General features: G+C 38.2%; 1 long non-coding RNA gene across 1 annotated transcript in view; it reads right to left on the bottom strand.

The window, feature by feature from the left end:
* Positions 1-1,380: 1,380 nt before the first annotated feature.
* The window catches only part of LOC149126135 (uncharacterized), a 37,384-nt gene continuing 17,524 nt past the window's right edge, over positions 1,381-21,240 (bottom strand). Inside the window, exon 2 of the long non-coding RNA XR_016235437.1 lies at positions 1,381-2,010. This is a non-coding gene — a long non-coding RNA (uncharacterized LOC149126135). The remainder of the gene's footprint in view (positions 2,011-21,240) is intronic.

Raw genomic sequence — 21,240 nt, forward strand, 5'->3', positions numbered from 1 at the left:
CTTCATATTTGAGATTTCCAGAGATTACAAGGACAAAATTAGATCCTTTTACTCCCATTTTCGTCATTGTAGACATGCAGATGATTTTGTAAAATAAATTGACATTTTTGCTTAACTGCCTTAGACACTCCCAGGTGGCAAGTATTGTCCCTGCCTTCCATGAACTCATGGTGCAGCATGAACTGCAATGACTTTATATTTATTTAATCTCATATTTGTAATGAACTGGCAAGATAATATTTAACTAGAGGAAAATTTTCATTTTGGGAAATCTGCACTAATAGTTTGTTAATAACTGTACCTTTACAACAAAATAAAGGGAAAGGAAGGGGAAAGGCTTGTACAATGAAGATGTTTGGGATTTTGTTGCTTTTTTATGAAATCTTTCACCACCTATATTTTGCAAAAGTAGAGTCAATCCTATTTAGAACACTGTGATGGAAAGGAAGTGTTAGTCTCTCTGATAGCCCTTCCCTGACTGTCCTTTTCCAATAGAGAAGAATAATCTGATGGATCCCATTTGAGGATGCTGATTGCATCTAGGTAGTGGACAAGGTATGTGTGTGATGTTTTCTTCTGCTGGTAAAAAGACAACTGTCAATTCCCAAGAATATTCTCCTAGATCCTTTCCTGCTTTGTCCTATCAATAGTTTTTCAACCACATCATGAAAAGTGAAAGGATCTAAAGGACATCTCAGGAGCTCTAAAAAAATATTCTTCAAATGTTATTTTTAACTGGTTATGTGTTTAATTTTTATTTTTGAGATGATGTATTTTCATTTCACATTGTAGTCAAAGGCTTAATGCTCCAGTAAATAAAGAGTTCAACAAACAAAAAGCAAAAAAAAATCATTCAGCAGGAACACAAGCAAAGGCCATCAACAACAATCAAATTAAAACATATCAACTTACAATCTAAAACCTCAGAAGGGAAGGAGAATGTTTCATGAACCATTGGTTTGTTGCGGGGGGGGGGGGGGGGGGCGGGGAGGAGGTCATTAGACTTTGAAATCAATGCTTCTTAATGAAAACAACTTAAAATCTGCCTCAGAATTTCAGGTCACATTAAAACAAAGTTTAATGAGCAACCTGTCTTCTTTGGGCCAATACTGAGCCTATTGTAGAAATGCAAAGAATCCAAACCTAGATTTTACTGGTGTTTAGAATCTGCTGAATGTAGGAACTTTGAGTTAACTTTTCTGGATACAGAGTTTTTCCAGGTTTCTTGTTTTAAGCACCCAATGAAATTATATGAGAACTCTCAATTTGCAGCCCTATTGGCTAGAATAGAAAAGCGAACGAACTGTGTTCACACATAATTTAGTTTAGAAAGCCAAATTCAGTAATACCAAAGGACATGTGTTGCATACAAAATTGTGTAGCTATTAGTGAATTTATTGGAATCTGGAAAAAAAAACAAATTTTATTTTAAATTTACATAAACCACTGCAATAACATCATCAAATATGCATCCCAATTTTAATCCTTTGATTCTAACCATATATATTTATTTATCCCACACTTTCGTATGCGAATAGACACAAATTTTATGATAAATTTCTTGCTACCATTTTTAAAGAATACCCTGATGTTATAAGATGAACTGCTTTTAAAACATTATTACTTGCAAGTGCTTATCTATTTTCAAAATACTGTATCTATTAGATATGTTTTGGTTGCAAAAGACAGGAATCCATATCAAATGGGTCTGAAAGATAAAAAAGATATTACCAGGTTGCATAACAGAAAAGTCCAGGGATAGGGCTGGGTTATGTTCCAGCTAGATACAGACATTTCATTAGTGGCATGTAGTCTCAAGACTTCTCATCTTGGCAATACTTTCTCCTGTGTTGGCTTCTGTGTCTCTGTGGCAGTGCCAACAACTCCTGGCTGACATTGTCCCAGCTTCAAGGCAGCAGGATGATCTTCCATTGCCTGGTGCTCTGTGGTCCTGTCTCCAGATCCACCTCTAGCTGAGAGTGGGAACCACTACTCAGGGAACTACATGACCTGAAGTGGGAATAGAAAGTGGAAGTTAGAGGCTAGGTAGAACAAAATGAGTCCACTATTCAAGGAAGGATAAGTACAATATGGGGGCACACTGGACCCCAAGACTGTACCACCCTCATTTAGTATCCATCTCTGATTTCAAACTCCTGAATTCCCCAGAATGGCCTCATTGGTCATACATGTCCATTTGATAAGTAAATAATATGCATTTGAACCTAAAAAATGCTATTAAATATTATGGTTCTAGATAAGATTTGTTTAAAAAAGTGGGGTTTTCTCATAAAAAATTGAAATCATCACTGTCCATATATCTACATGTGAGATGAGCTCCATCTCTACAAACTCTTCTTGGTCACACAGACATAAAGTGGACAGGACAGACACCTGTCCAGTTTATGTGTGTTTCTACTCATTGGACTCTTGTTCTAGGAGGCTCTAAGGCAACAAAGAAGCTGTTGTCAGAAGTTCAAGTCCAGACTTTACTCCTTTCTGTCTGTGTGACTTTCTTTATGTGTAAAAAGGAGACAGTGATGTCCATTTCCTAGTCATGGAGGAGGGTAAGCGAGGGGATTTGAAAGAAAGTTTTTTAAAAATATCTTTGTAATTCAAAAGTGTTATCTTTCATCTTATGTTATTGATGTATGCTTGTTCAAAGTATTTATATAAAATTTAATCATCTCTTCACCTAGTCTCCCAAAGTAGATCAATTGCATTAATAGCTAGTTTCCTTACTTCTTCCTTTATCCAAATCCTGTTTTTCTCAGAAACCTCTTATTTAAGGACTACAAACTTCATGCATTTCATAATTACAACTTTAGGAACATAGTGATTCTTCCCACTCATACTCCCACCCCTCTTTCCCCTCCTTCTCCTATTCCAGTTCTTATTTTTTTACAAGGGTCTATTTTCAATTAACTTTATACACATACAATTAACTCTGTACTAAGTAAAGAGTTCAACAAATACTATGAAAAAAAACTGTTCCTCAACAGTCAGGACAAGGGTTGTTCAAAGTCATTGCATCTCAAAGTGTCAATTTCATCTCTATCAATTACATTTTAGGTGCTCTATTAGTTATCATAGATCAGGGAAAACATATGGTATTTGTTCATTTTTTACCCAGAAATTTTTTATTTAATGAATACAAGCTTCATATATTTCATAATTACAACTTTAGGAACATGATGATTCTTCTTGCCGTACCTACCCTCCCACTCACACTCCCACCCCTCTTCCTCTTCCCTCTCCTATTTCCATTCTTCTTTTTTACTAAAATATATTTTCAGTTAACTTTACACATACGATTAATTCTATGTTGAGTAAGGAGTTGAACAATTAGAATGGGGAAAAAGCTGTTCCTCAACAGTTGAAACAAGGGCTGTTCAAAGTCATTGCTTCTCAAAGTGTCAATTTCACCTCTACAGATTACCTTTTAGATACCTCTATTAGATATCACAGGTCAGGGAGAACATGTGGTATTTGTCCTTTTGGGACTGGCTTATTTCACTAAATATGATATTTTCCAGCTTTATCCATTTTGTAAAAATGACCAGATTTTGTTTTTTGGTTTTTTACTGCTGCGTAGTAGTCCATGGTGTACATATCCCATAATTTCTTTATCTAGTCTTCAGTTTATGGACATTTGGCTTCATTCTATGTCTTAGTTATTGTGAATTGAGCTGCAATAAACATGGTGGTACAGATAACTCTTTCGTATACTGGTTTCTTTTCCCTTGGAGTCATATGGTACATATGACTGGGTCATATGGTACATCCATATTCAGATTTCTGAAGTATTGCCATACTGTCTCCCATAGTGGCTATATCAGTTTACAATCCCACCAACAATGAATTAAGGTATCTTTTCTCCCACATCCTCACCAGCATTTGTTGTTTGTTGATTTCTGTATGAAAGCCATTCTAACTGGAGTGAGGTGAAACCTCATTGTGGTTTTGATTTTCATTTTCCTTATGGCTAGTAATCTCGAACATTTTTTCATGTGTCTCTTGCCCATTTGGATTTCCTTTTTTGAAAAATACTGATTAAGGTCATCAAAGAAGGAGGTACCTTTCTCTGAAGGGAGGAGAGAACTTCCACTTGGACTACAACCTTGTCTAAATATGATCAGAGTCAGTGAACTCAAAAGGCTTCCATAGCTGTGGCAACCCATGACAAGAGCCTAGGGTGATTACTGATGCCATAAACAAGAGTGTCAATTTGTTAAGTCAACAACAGGAGTCACTGTGCACTTACTCCTCATGTAGGATCTCTGTCCTTAATGTGCTGCACATTGAGATTTAATGCTATAAATAGTACTCAAACAGTATTTTTCACTTTGTGTTTCTATGTGGGTGCAAACTGATGAAATCTTTACTTAATATTTGCTAAACTGATCTTCTGTATATAAAGAGAATTGAAAATGAATCTTGATGTGAATGGAAGGGGAGAGGGAGTGGGAAAGGGGAGGGTTGCGGGTGGGAGGGAAGTTATGGCGGGGGGAGCTTTGTACTCCATAAGCTGTACTTTGGAAATTTATGTTCATTAAATAAAGTTAAAAAAAAAGAAAAATATCTGTTAAGTCCTTTACCCATTTCTAACTGATTTGTTTGTTTTGTTATTGTGGAGTTTCTGGCTGTATTCTGGTTATTAATCCTTTATCATTTACACAGCTTGCAAATAATTTCTCCCATTCTGTTGGTTGTCTCTGCACTTTCATGAGTGTTTCTTTTGCAGTACAGAAACTTTTCACTTTGAGTCTGCATACATCTTTGTTGGTGAGATGTGTTTGTTGCAGGCACAAGTAGATGGGTTTAGTTTTATAATCCATTCAGCTGGTCTGTGTCTTTAACTGAAGAGTTGAGGCCATTTGCATTCAAGGTTACTATTGGTAAGTAATGACTTTGCCATGCCATTTTTCTAAAAATATTCCTATTTTTTTACTATGAATTTTTTTGAACTTATACTGGGAGATTTTCTTCCTTTACTTTCTTTCACAGGGATGGCCATGTTTCTGTGTTTCTGTGTGCAGCACATCCTTAAGCATGTTCTGCAGGGGTGGTTGGGTGGTGACAAATTCTTTCAATTTCTGTCTGTTATGGAGAGCATTTATTTCACCTTCATTCATAAATAGAGCTTTGCAGGGTACAGTATTCTGGGTTGACAGCTTTTTTCATTAAGACTTGGAATATATCTCGCCATTCTCTGCTAGCCTGTAGGGTTTCTGATGAGAAGTTTCCTGTGAGTCTAATTGGAGATCCTCTGAAAGTAATCTGGCATTTTTCTTGTGCACATTTATAATCTTTTCTTTATGTTTTACTGTGGAGAATTTGACTACAATGTGTCATGGTGAAGATCCTTTCTGGTCATGTCTATTAGGAGTTCTATGTGATTCCTGTACTTGGATGTCCCTTTCTTCCTCCAAATTAGGGAAGTTTTCTGTAATTATTTCACTAAAAAGGCCTTTTAATCCATTCTTTCTTTCCAAGCCTTCAGGAACTCCTATGACCTGTATGTTAGGTCATTTGATACATGTTTTTTTTTTTTACTTATATATTTGATTTTGACACATGGTTTTTTACTTTTATATTTGCTTCCTTTTTTTTTTTTTTTTTTTTTTTGGTCTGACTGTAAAATGTCCAGAGATTTGTCTTCTGGCTTGGATATTCTTTCTTCTGCCTCACCAAGTCTATTATTAAGTCTTTACACAGTATTTTTAATTTGTTTTATTGAATTCTTCATTATCAATATTTCATTTTGATTTCTCTTTAAAATCTCAGTTTCCTAGGAAAAATTTTCATTAATGTCAAGTATGAGTTTCTTTATTTCATAGATTTGATTCTCATTAATTCTAAGCAATCTTACAATCAATTTTTTGAATTCCATTTCTGGCATTTCCTCAATTTCTTCATCTTCACAGTCTAGTATTGAAGTTGTGTTATTTTGGGGGCATCATGTTGTCTTTCTTATTCTTGTTTCTTGAATTGCTGCATTTGTTATTAGGCATTTGTAGAGATACCTGTTGTTGGTTTTTTCCCTCTGTGATGGCTTTTATCTTTGGACTATTCCTCTGTGGCTTAGTGGAGTGTCCACTCTTTCACTAAATACCCAGGGGTGTGGTGGGTGTGGTCAGAGAGTTCTGTTCAGTGCTCCAGGATAAGGGGAATGTCCAGGGTGACACCCAATTTGGGTGTGGTAAATCTCTCCCCTTTTTTTTCATTAGGGGGGAGGTTTGTTCAGCTCTGTTGGCATTTTCTCAGGCTCACCTCCTCTCCTCCAAGGACACCAGTGCCTGGGTGCCAGCCCCAGTGGGTACAACATTTATCCACACTGCCACAAAAAACACACAAAGGATCCATGCAGCCCTTGGTGTGAGCACAGATCCCACAACATGAACCTCACCAGGGAATCAGGGAGTCCAGGCATGTGGAGCCACCCACAGGAACTGCCTGAAGTACCAGCCACACCCTGCACCCTTCCATGCCGCCACAGTGTTTTCACAGTCCCAGCACTCAAAGCTCCCACGGTCATGAGTACCCAGCCCCCTGTCAATTCCTCCAGCCAGATTCAGATGTCTCCTCTTGGCTGGTTGTTGGGCATGTGGACACCAGCTAGAGCAGCTATTACATATGCCCAAAATGGTACCCACCCCTTCTAGTTACAGGATATCAGTGTCAGGTGCTTGGGGAGAGAGAAATGTGCCCCCTTTTTTTCCCGTCTAGGTTGGCAAGTACACTGTCCCCAACAAGGCTCAAAGCAGGACTCATGCCAACATCTTCCCACAGCTTTTTTTTTTTTTTATTTGACAGGTAGAGCTATAGACAGTGAGAGAGAGAGACAGAGAGAAAGGTCTTCCTTCCATTGGTTCACCCCCTAAATAGCTGCCACGGCCAGAGCTATGCCGATCTGAAGCCAGGAGCCAGGTGCTTTTTCCTGGTATCCCATGCGGGTGCAGGGGCCCAAGCACTTGGGCCATCCTCCACTGCTATCCCAGGCCACAGCAGAGAGCTGGACTGGAAGAGAAGCAACTGGGACTAGAACTGGCGCCCACATGGGATGCCGGCACCACAGGCAGAGGATTAAGTAAGTGAGCCATGGTGCCAGCCCCCCCACAGCTTTACTACTAGTGACTTGGGTTGATGCAGTCTGGTCTCACCTCACTCCGAAGTTGATATTGAGACTCTCAGCTGATGGAGTTCTGAGTTGTGCACATCCACACCCTCTTTGTAAGTCCACAATATGCCTCTAATTTGCTTGAAATTTCCTTTGGAGTTTTCTCCCTTACTCTTCCCTGAGACTGCACTCTGTCCACTTTTTTAAAACTATCTTCTAGGCTAGAGCAGTCAGCTCCCTCCTTATTCCACTATCTTTGAAACTTCTATCCAAATCCTTTAGCATGAAAATTTATAGACCCAACTATGATTGTGTTTGATCAGGTTACCAGCACTGGGCAATAGAATGTCAGTAAGTGTGACACCAAGAAAGGCTTGAAGAGCGCTTGCATGATTGGACTAGTTCACTATGCCTCTCTCTACCTTCAACTTGCTGGAGAATGAAACAGAACAGAAAGTAGTCAAGCTAACTGATTTTTCACTCCAGTTGATATCACCTTAGAACAGCCAAGAGTCAATCAAATTCAAAGCCTCCAAGCCTAATCCAGAAGAACTGCCCAATGGAGCCCAGCCCAAAAAACAAAACTGCACATTTGAGAGTTAACTAAGTGCTCACTGTTTTAATCCAGTAAGTTTCTACACATCATCATTATGGCAGTCAGTAACTATTATACTATGTAACTTGGAGAGCAAGAATCTTGTCTTGTATCTCATCCATCACTGTCTTACAAAAAAAATAGCTAATAAATATTTGCTAATGGAAACACATTGAAAACGCTCACCTTCATAGAGATGTAAAATTCTGAAGTTCTATTTCTGCCAACTCAGTTAAGGGAAATAGGATTCCAAGATTCATTTAAGGTTTATTAAATTAAATGCTCTAATGAGATAGTTTTATGAGGTACCTCATTTAATATTCGTAGTATCCTTGAGAGGTAGGTATAAATTTTCCCATCCTATAAATGAAGAAAATCAGGATTATAGAAATGAAACATGTTGTAAATCACAAAGCAAGAGTGGCAGAGGAGGATTCTCCCCCTCAGATGAGTCTTCTCCTCATGCCAATTCTCAATTTCCATTTGATCATACAAGGATTTGATCATACTCCACTTAACCTTTCTCTAAATACCATCTTTTGGGGCCAGCATTGTGGCGTAACAGGTAAAACTGCCACATGCATCACCAGCATCCCATATGGGTGTTGACTCATGTCCCATCTGTTCCACTTCTGATCCAGCTCCCTGCTAATGGCCTGGGGAAAGCGGCAGAAGATGACCCAACTGCTTCGGCCCCTGCCACCCACTGGGAGACCCAGAAGAAGCTCTGTGACCTGCCAGGGGCAAAGAGTGACAGCACAGTGCTGTCAGTTAAGGAGAATCACTACAAAGATGATGTCTCCCTATCACCACTCATACCCCTGACTTCAGCACAGTACTCCCCAGTCCAAAGCCTTTTCTTTCTTCTGAGCTTAATGCATTTCCCTACCTCACTATGAAGTGTTAGGCTGTCCCCTGACTAATGGACTCATAATAATATTCTTGCTTTCTGAAGATCAGAGAACCTGAAACACTTGGTTGTGAAATTCTTATTTATCACAAACGTACTAAGTGTATGAATATGGTAGCCTCTACCCTCAGAGAGTGTACAGTCTACCATGGATGATGAAACCAGAGATAAGTAATGCATATTCAGGTGGTGATAATAACAGTTTTTAAAAATGGATATTAGAATAGAACGAAAAGGGAGACATGGAGGGTATCTCAGACTATTCCAAGACAGAGTGTATCAGGGAGATTATCTCTGAGGTGATGTTTGTGTTAAAAGAATTCATTCAGTTTCTGCACTGGGGGAGGATTGACCCTGGTGAAGACTGTCACAAGCTCAAAGACACTGAGGCAGAAACTAACATGGTGTGAGCAGATAAAAGGCAAGTTAGGCCAGAATAGAGTTGAGAGGACAGTGGTGCACGACACAATAGAAGGGTGTGGCTGCCAAGAATACCTAAGAAAGGAGTTTGGATTTTATTCTAAATGCAGTTAAAGTACTGGAGACTTTTAAGCCTAGGACTAATATCTGATTAATATTTATTCAAAATATATTTGACTGCTGTGTGGCTACTAGATTGACTGGACAGATGGAGGAGAGTGATGGCTATTACAGTAGAAATAATAGATACTTGGACAAAGATGGAAAAAAGATTGTCATTATTTTTTCAAATCTCTTTACTTTTAAACTTGGAACAAGTTTGTATTTTGTGCTCCTATCTATAAACCCAAACCAAAATAGAACCTGTGGTATGTACTTAGATCTTTGGTCAATTAACTCCATTGAGTTTTAAAGCTAGGCATTTATATAGGGCATCTGAGTGGCTCCCTCTTCCTTAAATTTTAAGTTACATGTGGAATGCATCTTTGAAGTCATTGGATCTAAGTTTACATTTCAATCTACCGCCCAGAAAATGTTTCCATACCAATCTTCTCCTACACTAATCCATATCATAAATGTCCATGGCATTGATACTATTGTGAACCAGTGGACTACCTACTTGCAGAAGTGCAGTTGTCTGAGAAAATAAACCTTTGTCTTGTGTAAGCCATTCTGGTCTGATCACTGTACATGCAGCAACTCACGGCCCTAAATGATATAATTGCTCACTTGAACATTCTTCAGGCATGCTTCTACCTTCTTCCATTCTGTGAAACAGTCGGTTACACACTGTGGATAGTTTCTGGGGATCTGCCAGAGACACCATTCTGAGGCTTTCACACATTTACAGGGCACCAAGTGACACTTGGGAAGACCACAGGCATTTCCAGTGCCTGCTCTTCAACTCTGTCCCCACTCACTGTCAGATCTCCCGTCTCACCAGAAGGGCTTATTATTCAGTGTGGCCACACTCCTCCAGGTGAAGTGAGAATAGCTTGACCTTTCTCTGTGAAACACCACCTTTCTCTTAAGTTTAAACTCTTCCGCTAATGGATGATGAGGTGATCTGTGCACTTCAGTTCCTATAGATTTCTTTGGTTTATTTGAACAAGTCATCCTCTGCCCTTGGCGGTTGGCAGGGCCAAGGAAATGCAAGCCAAATGAAATCATTGATGAACTTGCTGTTTCCTCTTGAGCTGAGGGTCCTTTTGGGGTAAAGGACTATTTGATGCTTTAGTATGTGATTTTTTAGAACCAGGAAGTGTTCTGTAATTCATCCAGTCATTTAGCAGAAAGAAAATGTGGAGTAGAAAGTTTAAAATATTCATTATCTTGGAGCTTTGTATTTTAAGCACAAAGGCACAGTAACCTTATCTAGCAATCTCCCCTTATCCACATGGGTTGTGAGCCAAGACCCAACCACCACCAGTGAATGCCTGAACCACAAATAGTACTATATCATATACACACTCTTTTCCTTAACATACCTATAATAAAGTTTAATTTATAAATATGGCAGAGTGAGAGATCAATGACAATAAAAATAAAAGAGGACAATTATAATAGTATGCTGTAATAAAAGCTATATGAATGTGGTCTCATTATTTTTCTTTTTCTCCCTAAATATCTTATTGTGCTGTATTAAACTTTCTTCTTTGTGATAATTTGAGATGATACTTTAAGAAGTACTTTATGGCTTCTCAGCATATCCACATTGCCAACATCCCCACTGTTGTGCTCTGAGATCATTAGTAAGTAAAATACAGGTTACTTGAACACAAGCACTGAGATACTGTGACAGTTGATCTGACAGTTGAGATGGTCCTGATGAATGGGGGGGGGGGGCAGTGTATCTGGTGTGGACATACTGGACAAAGAGATATTATGTCCCAGGCAGTTGAAGTGTGACAGCGTGAATTTCATCATGCTAATCAGAATGTTTTCAGTTTAAAACCTGGGAATTCTTTATTTCTGGAATTTCCCATTTAACATTTTCAGACTGCAGGGAAAATCTCAAAAAAGAGAAACTGAAGATAAGGAGGGAGGATTTTTTTTATATAAGATGCCATTATATAATGGATGTTGTTGCAGATTTTGTATAGATATTGATCATAATTCTTCCTCCCAAAAGTTTCAATGAATAGACACCAAAACACACGAGGAAACTAGAGCCCAGAAAACTGAAGTAACTTGCCCAGAGTTTTAAAATCTTTAGATGATGTGGTAGATTGTATTATTCTTTGTAAATATCCACTTTCTTCTCACCATATTGGAGTATACCTTTCTGCCCTATAGATGTTGGGCTTGGCCGTTTGTCTTGCTTTGGCCAAGGGAACATAAGGGAATACAGCTTAGGCCACATCGAAGCCAATGCATGAAATGTGATTGTATGGTTCTGCCTGGTTTCTTACTCCCATTATCTCTGCCATTAGAAGTCACACCCCAATAACTGCTGCTCTGTTAACTTCTGCTCTGCAGTGAGAAATGGATTTGAAACTGACAATAGCCCAAAGAAGAGCTGCACATGACCTGAAGCCAATATCATGTAATATGAGAAAGAAAAAAAGAAGTACATTTTTTTGTGAATCATTGACACTTTGGAGCTGTTTATATTACAGCATAACCTAGTGAAAGGCAATGAATACAAATAGACAGATCCAGGATCTATACTCAAGCCTGTTATTCCTTTTTTTTCTATTATACATTTCATTCCAGTGCCCTTGGTCCTCAGGCAGCAGATATTGTTTTTTCAACCCATGTCTTTAAACTCTCCCCCTCTTCAGCACCCAAGACATTTTCTTTTACCATTTTCCTGAGGATCACCTCTCAGATGCCCTCCCACCAGCTCTCCTCAAATGATGCACCTCTCTGACTCAGAACAAAAAATAAAGGCCATCATGCAAGGACTGCTTCAGTCCTCCTACAATTCTAGATTTATTTATTTCACTACCTATTCTTCCTCTTTGTCATTCAGCTCCATGGAAATACTGTCTTGTCTCCTGTCCAAGATTGACCTCACAACTCTTAATACTCCAGAATTCCACTTCTGCAATTTTCTCTCTTGTTTCTTTAATCATCCTCTTCACTTTCTTTTTCCCTCTCAGGCTACAAACATATGCTTCCTTCTTTTCTGAAAGAAAACAAAAAGCATCTTCTCTTATCGCTCTTCTTCTCAGGCATCTTTTTAATTTCTCACCTCCTTTTGACACCAAAATCCTCCACTGATCTCGCTTCTTCTTCAAATCCTCATCACCTAACAATTTCCAGATTCTGCTCATGTTTCTGTGGTGGAACTGCCCTTGCACAAAATAGCAGCAGCTTTCTAATTGTCACAGCCCATGATTTCTGGTTAGTTTTTGACCATCTTGTAGGATTGACAGGTAAAACACAAGGTCCCTTGTCATCTGTATGTAACTGCATATATATATAGATATGCATATATGTATGTACATCTGTATATATATACACATATATGCTAAAAAGGTGATTTATTTGTCTGAAATGCACCTGCAATATTTGGGATATATATCTATGGATGCATATATATATATATATATATATATATATAATGCATTTGCTATTTGTTCTAAATTCAAATTTAACTGTAATGCCCTATATTTTTGCTGACTAAATCTGGTAACTCTGGTGACTTATCCCTCTTCCAATTTGGTCTCTATAACAGTTTCTTTTTCCTTTTAGTCTTCTGTGATCTGAGGACACAATTATATTTTTTTCTTACCTTTGTGACTATTCATTTCTAGCTCTATGAGAGCTCATCTGCTTTTATCTGGGCCATAAATGTTGGTGTTCACAGGATTATGTTTTCAGCACTCTTACTACTCTTTGAGAACAAATCTTTTCTCTCATGGTTTTCTCTTATTTACTCTGACTCCTCAACATCTTCTATCTCTAACTAACTCTATCTTGCCATTTGAAGATTAGATTGACATATCTAACAATTAACTAGACATCTTCATTTGACAAAGCATATTGCTCATAAGTCTTAAACTCAACGTGCTTTAAACCACCCTAGCTTATTCCTGAAAATACATTTCCACCTACTAGATTCTCTTTATCAATTTAAAACAGCATCAAACCAAGAAGTCTCAAAGATTTCATTGAATCCTACCTCATCCTTCATGAACTTAGTGTTTATCTGTAATCTATTCTATCCTTTCTCTACCATGGCCACTGTCCTAATCCAGGTTCTCATCTCTGATTATCTGAGCAGGTGTAGTGGCTTCTCCCCACTCACCTTTCTGTCCTCTTGTCTTTCAGCTCCTCTTGGTCATACTCTGCACTCTAGCAAGGTGACCTAAATTCCAATCCTCCCTGTCTCCTACTTAGTAATATTTGCAACTTCCTATTATTCAAAGGACCAATCCAAACGCCTTTTTGTGATATTCGAAGCTCTTCAAAATGTGCTATTACTGTATTCTTTTAAATTTACCTCTTGGCACATCTGTTCATGAACCTTCTATTACAGCCACAATGGATGACTCGTGTATACATAATCACAATCTATGTGTCACTTAATTTACTCATGTAAATTGCAAATATGACAAATGTTGCAGAAAAAGTTATGATACCCTCTGCCCCAATAATCATACCCCAGTTCCCCATGAACATGCATTTTTCCCTAGAAAAGTTTCAGCAAACCTACAAAAAACAGTTAAAATGTCATCTCTTCATAGAAGTATCCCTGATTCTTTACATTATGAGTTTCCTTGAATTATTTGGCAGGTAGTGGTTTCTTTTTCATATTTCTCAATGAATGAGTAAGCTTTCTAAGACTTGATTACATAAATGAATGTACCTTATCCAACTATCATACACAAAAAAAGTTTGATGCAACTAGATGGTAAAGTCAGAGGTACATATTTGCAATTAGGAAGAATTAGTAAATACAGAAATCATATAATAGCATGAAAACTATAGTTAATAATATTGTATACTTAAAATTCACTAAGCGGTTATATTTTTCCTGATGAACAGGAAATAGAATGCCAGAATTTCTTTCTCTTACCTATAACCTAGTACTCATTTATCAATTTTTTTCTCATTCGTCATTCCTTCTATTCTACCCAAGCGGTAAACACTATTCTACTCTTAATTTTCATGAGTTAATTTTTTTTTAGATTCAACAAATGAGTAAGAACATGTGCTATTTGTCTATCATTGCCTGGATTATTTTGCTTAATGCAATGACTTCCAATCCCTCCATGCTGTCAAAAATGACAAGATTTCACTCTTCCTGCAGCTAAATAGTATTCCATTATGCATATGTACTATACTTTCTCTATCCATTCATCAACTTATAAATGCTTAGATTGTTTCCATCTTTTGTCTGTTGTGAGTAGTGCTGCAGTAAACATGGGAGTACAGATGTGTTAGGTTTTACAAACTTACTTTATTTCCTTTGCACATATACCCAGTGGTTAAACATAGGAGTGGGAATAAGAGAGGGAGGAGATATATAGGTTGGCACATGCTCACTCAGACTTACCTCCAATGGTGGAACTAGAAATGTGCCAGGGGATTTCAACTCAATCTTACCAAGGAGGCAGGTACCAATGCCAGCGCTCCTGGTAAAGTGATAAGTATAAATACACAACCGATCAAAAAGATAGGGTATGTGTCGATGAGATTTCACAGATAAGACCAGTTAAGCAAATAATGAAGGATAGAATTAAAAGGGAGAGAATGATCCTGCAGGGGAAACAGGACACACAGCAGACTCACAGAATGGCAGCACTCCTGCCTCAGAATCAACCCTTGGGACATTCGGATCTGGCTAAAAGGTCCATGAGAGTCTCACAGGCATGGAAAGCCATGACACGGTGGCAAAAAACAATCTAATGAAAGATCCTGGTGAACAAGACCCCAGCAGAAGGAACAGGCCATCAAGGAGAGAGGTGCCTTTCTCTGAAGGGAGGAAGGAACCTCCACTGTGATACAGCCTTGACTAAGCAAGTTCAGAGCCGGTGAACTCAAGGGGTTTCCATAGCCTAGACAGCTCATAGCAAGAGTCTCGGGTGATTGCTGACGTCATAAATAAGAGTGCCAATTGTTAAATCAACAACAGGAGCCACTAGGTACATGCTCCCCATGTAGGATCTCTGTCCTTAATGTGTTCTACTATGAAACTTAAAAACAACACTACTAGTCCAACAATACCCTATACCTTGTGCGGTTGTGTGAGTACAGCCTGTTGAAATCCTTGCTTAGTATATACTAAGTTGATCTTCAGTAAATGAAGGTAATTGAAAATGAAACTCGATGAAGGGCGGGATGAGAGAGGGAGTGGGAGAGGGGAGGGCCACAGGAAGGCGGGGGGAGCCACAACAATACAAAGTTGCACTTTGTAAATTCACATTTATTAAATAAAAAAAAACTATATAACAAACAAACAAACAAAAAGAACTTAATACTTTACCCTTTTAGTATTTTTTATGTTCTACTTAAAACTATTGGTTGAACTCTGTAATTAATACACAATTACTCTAAGGTGTTTAATTAATCCTATAACTAGTACTCAAATAGTATTTTATATTTTGTGTTTCTGTGTGGGTGCAAACTTTGAAATCTTTACTTAATATATGCTAAACTGATCTTCTGTATACAAAGATAATTGAAAATTAATCTTGATGTGAATGGAAGGGGAGAGGGAGTGGGAGAGGGGAGTGTTGTGGGTGGGAGGGAAGTTATGGGGGGGGGGGAGCTATTGTAATCCATAAGCTGTACTTTGGAAATTTATGTTCATTAAATAAAATAAAATAAAATAAAATACAAAACAAAAAAAGGATTACAGGATCATATAATATTTGCATTTTAATATTATTAAGCCCCACTATTTTTCACAATGATTATAGTGATTTACATTCTCACCAACCATGTGCAATGGTTCTCTTTTCTCAACATCCTTGCCAGAACTTAGTTCTCTTTTTTATAATAGTCATTGTAGTTCAAGTGAAGTGATGTCTCATTGTGGTTTGATTTGCATTTTCTTGATGACTAGCAATGTTGAGCATTTTTATGTACTTACTAACCATTTGCTTTTCTTCCTTTGAAAAATATCTAGATATAATGCCAATTTTTAAAACTGCATTACTATTTTTTCTTGCTTTAAGTTGAATTCTCATCATATTCTAGTTATTAACCACTTTTCAGATGTATAGTTTACAAATATTTTCCCCATTGTTCAGACTGTCTCTTCACTCTGTCAGTTTTTCCTTTGCTTTGCGGAAGTATTTTAGTTTAATGTAAACTAAGAGTAGATTTTAAGTGCTCTTACCACATACAAACACAAAGGAATAGAGGTGGTAGGTTTGTTAATCTGTTTGACTGTGGTAATCATTTCACTGCATATGTTTATCAAAACATCATGTTGTAGCTTTAAGTAGATACAGTCAAAAAGAGAATATAATTTAATGTCAACTATCAGGATGAGTTGTCTCTGTCCTCTGTCTTTCCAAATTGCTGACCTGAACTGACTACTCAAATGAAGAAAATGCCCTTCTCATTCATTCTAGCTCCACATGTATGCCCCTGGAAGCTTTTAACTTTCTCAAATAGGGCAACCACCCCTGCATAAAACAAGACAGTACGATGATAAATGGGCTTCATTCTTGGACCAACACCTCAATCAATTAGTAATGTTCTCCTCGAGTCCTAAATTGAGACAAATTCCAAAGCCACATCCAAATTTATAGGGAGAGAATGATATGACTAATTAATTGTGCCTGCCATGGCCTGGAAAAATTAGTAGCACTCATGGCATAATCTTGCTATCTTATCAAGGGTAGTTGAATAGCTACAATACCATTCTGTAATTACCAAATAAGTTCCCACATTTATGTTTTTAGCATGAAAATGAATTTGCTTGCTTAAACTCCTAGTTGTATTTAAATTTCCTTTAAATGGTATTTTTCCTTAGAGTTTGTATCTTTGTTGAAAAATATTTAGAATATTTAATTTAAAGAAAAATGAACAAATGTTTTCTAGTTCTAGACAAAGAACTATTAAATACAGATGATTCCTTTAAGGAAAGCACTATCTGGATGGTAGACATATCACACACTCATTAAAAGGCTTTTTCTTTATTATAAGGTTTTAAGCATCAATACAGGTAAAAATAAGTATAAACAGTATCACAGTCACTCCATGGTTAATTGCCAAATGAGCACTTGGATTTTGAATGATGAAGAAATCATGAAGGTATTTGTTACAGCCTTCATTATGACTGTCACTAGAAGAAAATGATTGGTGAGTTTGCCAGAAAATGTATAATATCAAATGCACATGCGTCTGTGAGAAGTGAGCATATTATTTCTGAGGAAAAGTAAAACACTAAGGAGATTTTACCTAAACAGATTACTGCTTGCTGGTAGGATTGACTGATTCAGATTTCTTTCTCTGAAGAGTTCCTCCCTGATTAGTCTTTCTGGTAGCTATTTTAAGTTCACTTCTCTTAATTTTCACATGGTAATCTTTATAGAGATCCATTTTCTTACTTAGGGATTCCCATTTCTTACTCCAGAGAGAAAACTGGTGTCCCTACACCCAGGCCAAAGCCAGTTCTATTTCTTGGCCATAGTGTTTGGTTCAGGATAGACATGTAACATATACCAAACAATTCAGGCTCAATTCAAGTTAATTTTGAGAACTCACTTAAAAACCAGGAAAAAAACACTTTTCCACTAGGCTTAAACTTGAGAGATTTTACTTGCTCCAGCTACTTTGTCCCCACATGGACCCTCTAAACGAAGGCTCCACAGAAATGAGAGAATTGCTCTTGCCAGATACAGAGTCCTAGTACCACATGTTATACTGAATCCACTTGTGTGTGAAGCAAGAGCCAAACCTGGACTTCTCACTTATATGTACCAATAAACTCCTTTTTCCTGCTTAATCCAGTGTGGACCGTATTTCTGTTGTTTATAACCAAGAGTCCTTAGTGTTAAAGTTCTTAGCCTCATCTCAATATAACATATTGAATATAACATCTAATACATTTCACATATAACATCTCATTCTGCACTCTTTTGTTAACTCTCCCAAAGCTTGCTTGTCCATTAGTTGCTCAGTTTCCCCCATGATTTTCTGATGCAGAATAGGCCATTCATTATTGGTATCAGTTGATAGAGTCATTGACTTGAACCCAAAGAGATTGAACTACAGATGCTCCCAATGGGAGTCCCCAAATTAAAGCAAAAGTCCCCAAACTAGAACCCAGGTCTTCTACTTCTTAGCCTAGATTCTTCTACTAAATCTTCTCCTAGTTTTCTCCCAGATTTTTTTTCTGGTCCTGCCCATTTTGAAGCATCATTCTGAGAATTTAGATTCCCAGTTTGATTTTGGTAGAACAGAAACATCTTCTCTGTTGAAAATCTTTATAGAGGTAGCTATAGGACCAAGAATAGTGTTTTGCTTAGGGCTTTTGCACCCAGAAATTTGCTTTTATTAAGGGATAACTGCAAACCTATCTAAAGGGACTTAATCTGTAATGGTGCTTATGATGATAATGATGATGACAATGACAATAATAATGATTGCAATGACACAACATCAAGAGGAAGAACACCCCAAATATATAGCAGGATCTGAGAAGCCATGACCCTGAGGTTGACTAAATTTGCAACTAATGGTGACCACCGCTGACAACTCATTGCCCTTAGCAGCTTTCACCCTTGGCAGTCATACCTTGTGCTAAATTAAGATGTTCTAAGGCTGAGTGATGGTGTGAAGCGTCATTGGAAATCAGACCCCCAGGTGCTGGAAGCCACTGGAGCCTGGCACATAGGTAGAGCTACTTGGCAGTACAATATCCCCCTCAGGGAGCACACTGGAGGTAAAATAAATGAGTTTGACAGTGTGTGCTGTTGCCAAGCATAAAACTGTTTGCTGTGAGTAATCATTTATAAGACAATAAGACAATTCTGACCTCTAATGTAGGGGTCCCTAGGGAGAAGGTCAGAATCCCCTAATCAAACCCAGATCTTACATGCCTGGATGTAGTATACCTCACCCTACTAACACCAAGAGCTGGTCCACCTCTAAGCCAGTAGTAACCACCATGCACCTCACCCTCACCTTCTTCCACGCTTCAATGAGTTTGCCACAAAGAGATTTATTGGGACTTGGGGTATCTTAATTCAGCATCTCCCTATTTTATTCAGATACTCAGAAGCACCATTGGCATGTCTGCCTATCACAAATCTTCAGAAAATAGTATTTACTATTCCAAGAAACATTGATATGCTGTAATTTATAAAAGTTACTTATTATTTTTAAGTCAGTTTACCACAATCAACTTCAAATTGGAGATGAAGGTCTATGCGTTCATTCCCTCGACATAGATGTATTCACCAGCAATTGTTATAGACATCAAAATGTCAACATTTAAGAGTCCAAACTGTGTCAGGTTCACCACCATATCATATTACCTAGTCCATAACTTGGCATATGACAACATTCAATAAATATTTTCTGAATAAACTAATAGAAAAATGAAAGAAACTGCATATAAAGACCTATGCTTCAAGGGAATTGTAAAGTTAATTCTAAAATTCTTTGTGTCTATGGCTCTAAGTTTTGACTAAAAGACATTTCTATCAAGGGGCTGGCATTGTTGCATAGTAGGTAAAGCCACCACCTGCAATGCAGGCATCCCTTATGTCCCGGCTGCTCCATTTCCCATTCAGCTCTCTGCTAATGGCCTGGGAAAAGCAGTGGAAGATGGCCCAAGACTTGGGCCACTGCCAACCACATGGGTGACCTGTATGAAACTCCCAGCTCCTAGTTTTCGCCTGGCTCATCCCTGGCCATTGCTTGGTCACTTGGGGAATGAATCGGTGGATGGAAGGTTTTTCTGTCAGAAGGTTTTCAGAAGGTTTTTCTTTCTGTCTCTCCCTCTCTCTCTGTAACTCAGATAACTTTCAAATAAATAAACAATTAAAAAAAGAAGAAGATGTACTCTATCAAAAGGTTGAAAGACAGTGCAAGCATTCAGCCCAGTTGTTAAGATGTCTCTTGAGATGCCCACATCCCATATTGGAGCGCTGTGTTTGGCTCCCAGCTCCAATTTCTATTTCAGTTTTCCTGCTAATGTGCGACCTGGGAAGCAGCACATGATGATTCAAGTACTTGGGTCCCTATCTTACACATGGTAGAGGCAGAGATATTCAGGCTCCCAGCTTTGTCATGGCCAGCCCCCAACTGTTGTAGGTATTTGGGGAATAAACCAGTGGATAGAAGATGTCTGTCTGTCTCTCTCTCTCTCTCTCTCTCTCTCTCACTCACTTTCTATCTCTTCCTTTGTCTGTCTTTCAAAAAAGTAAGTAAATGAATAAATTTTTAAAAGGTGAAAAGGGCAGGATTTTCACAAAGCATTCAATAATAAGGACCATGTAACAGGTAAGGATTGAAAGTGTTAAAGTGATCAGCAGAGGGAGAGATTTTTAGATCTATGGAAGGAAGCAGGGAAGGATTCATGGGATTCATGGAGATAATGGGACTTGGATGCAACCTTAAAGAAAAGGCATGTTGGGGTGGGCACAGAGTTGACAAAACTGAGAGTTATTCAAATAGAACAGAGGAACTCAATTTTCAGAGGCTCAAATAGGACAGAGCTTTCTGAGTAGGGAGAAAAAACAGCTGAAAATGATGCAGCACCTACCGTGTATAAAGCATTGCTCCACTTACATTCTCAAATGTTTTTGGCAAACTTAACTAACAGATGCCAGGCATTCTCCTTAGGTGGTTGAGACACTGAAGTGAACTAAAGGGGCAAAACTCTATGGCCTCATGGAATGCCCATCCCAGAGGAATAAAGAAAACGCACAAAATAAATAAGAAATCATATGTGCTAAGTGAATAGTGCTAAGTGCAATGATGAAAAATCAGCAGGAGCAGGATGGAGGCTTGGTATAGAATGGAAGTGATGGCCATAGATAGAGCAGTTAGGGAAGGCCTCCCTGAGAACACAGTATCTAAGTGAAGGCCTGAAAACAGTGAGGGAAACTTGCAGGTCAACTAAGAGCACTGACTGCAGAGGAGCTGTGGTTTAGATGTGGTTTGTCCAAGGGCTTGTTTGTCAGAAGCATGGTCCTCTGTGTGGCCATGTGGGAAGTAGTGGAACCTTACAGAAGCAGAGCACAGTGCAAGGTAATTAGTCATCTGGGAGCGAATGATCTG

Source organism: Oryctolagus cuniculus, chromosome 6, assembly GCF_051225735.1.
Source record: "Oryctolagus cuniculus isolate XC-2025 breed Fujian yellow rabbit chromosome 6, ASM5122573v1, whole genome shotgun sequence".
NCBI classification, from domain to species: Eukaryota; Metazoa; Chordata; class Mammalia; order Lagomorpha; family Leporidae; genus Oryctolagus; species Oryctolagus cuniculus.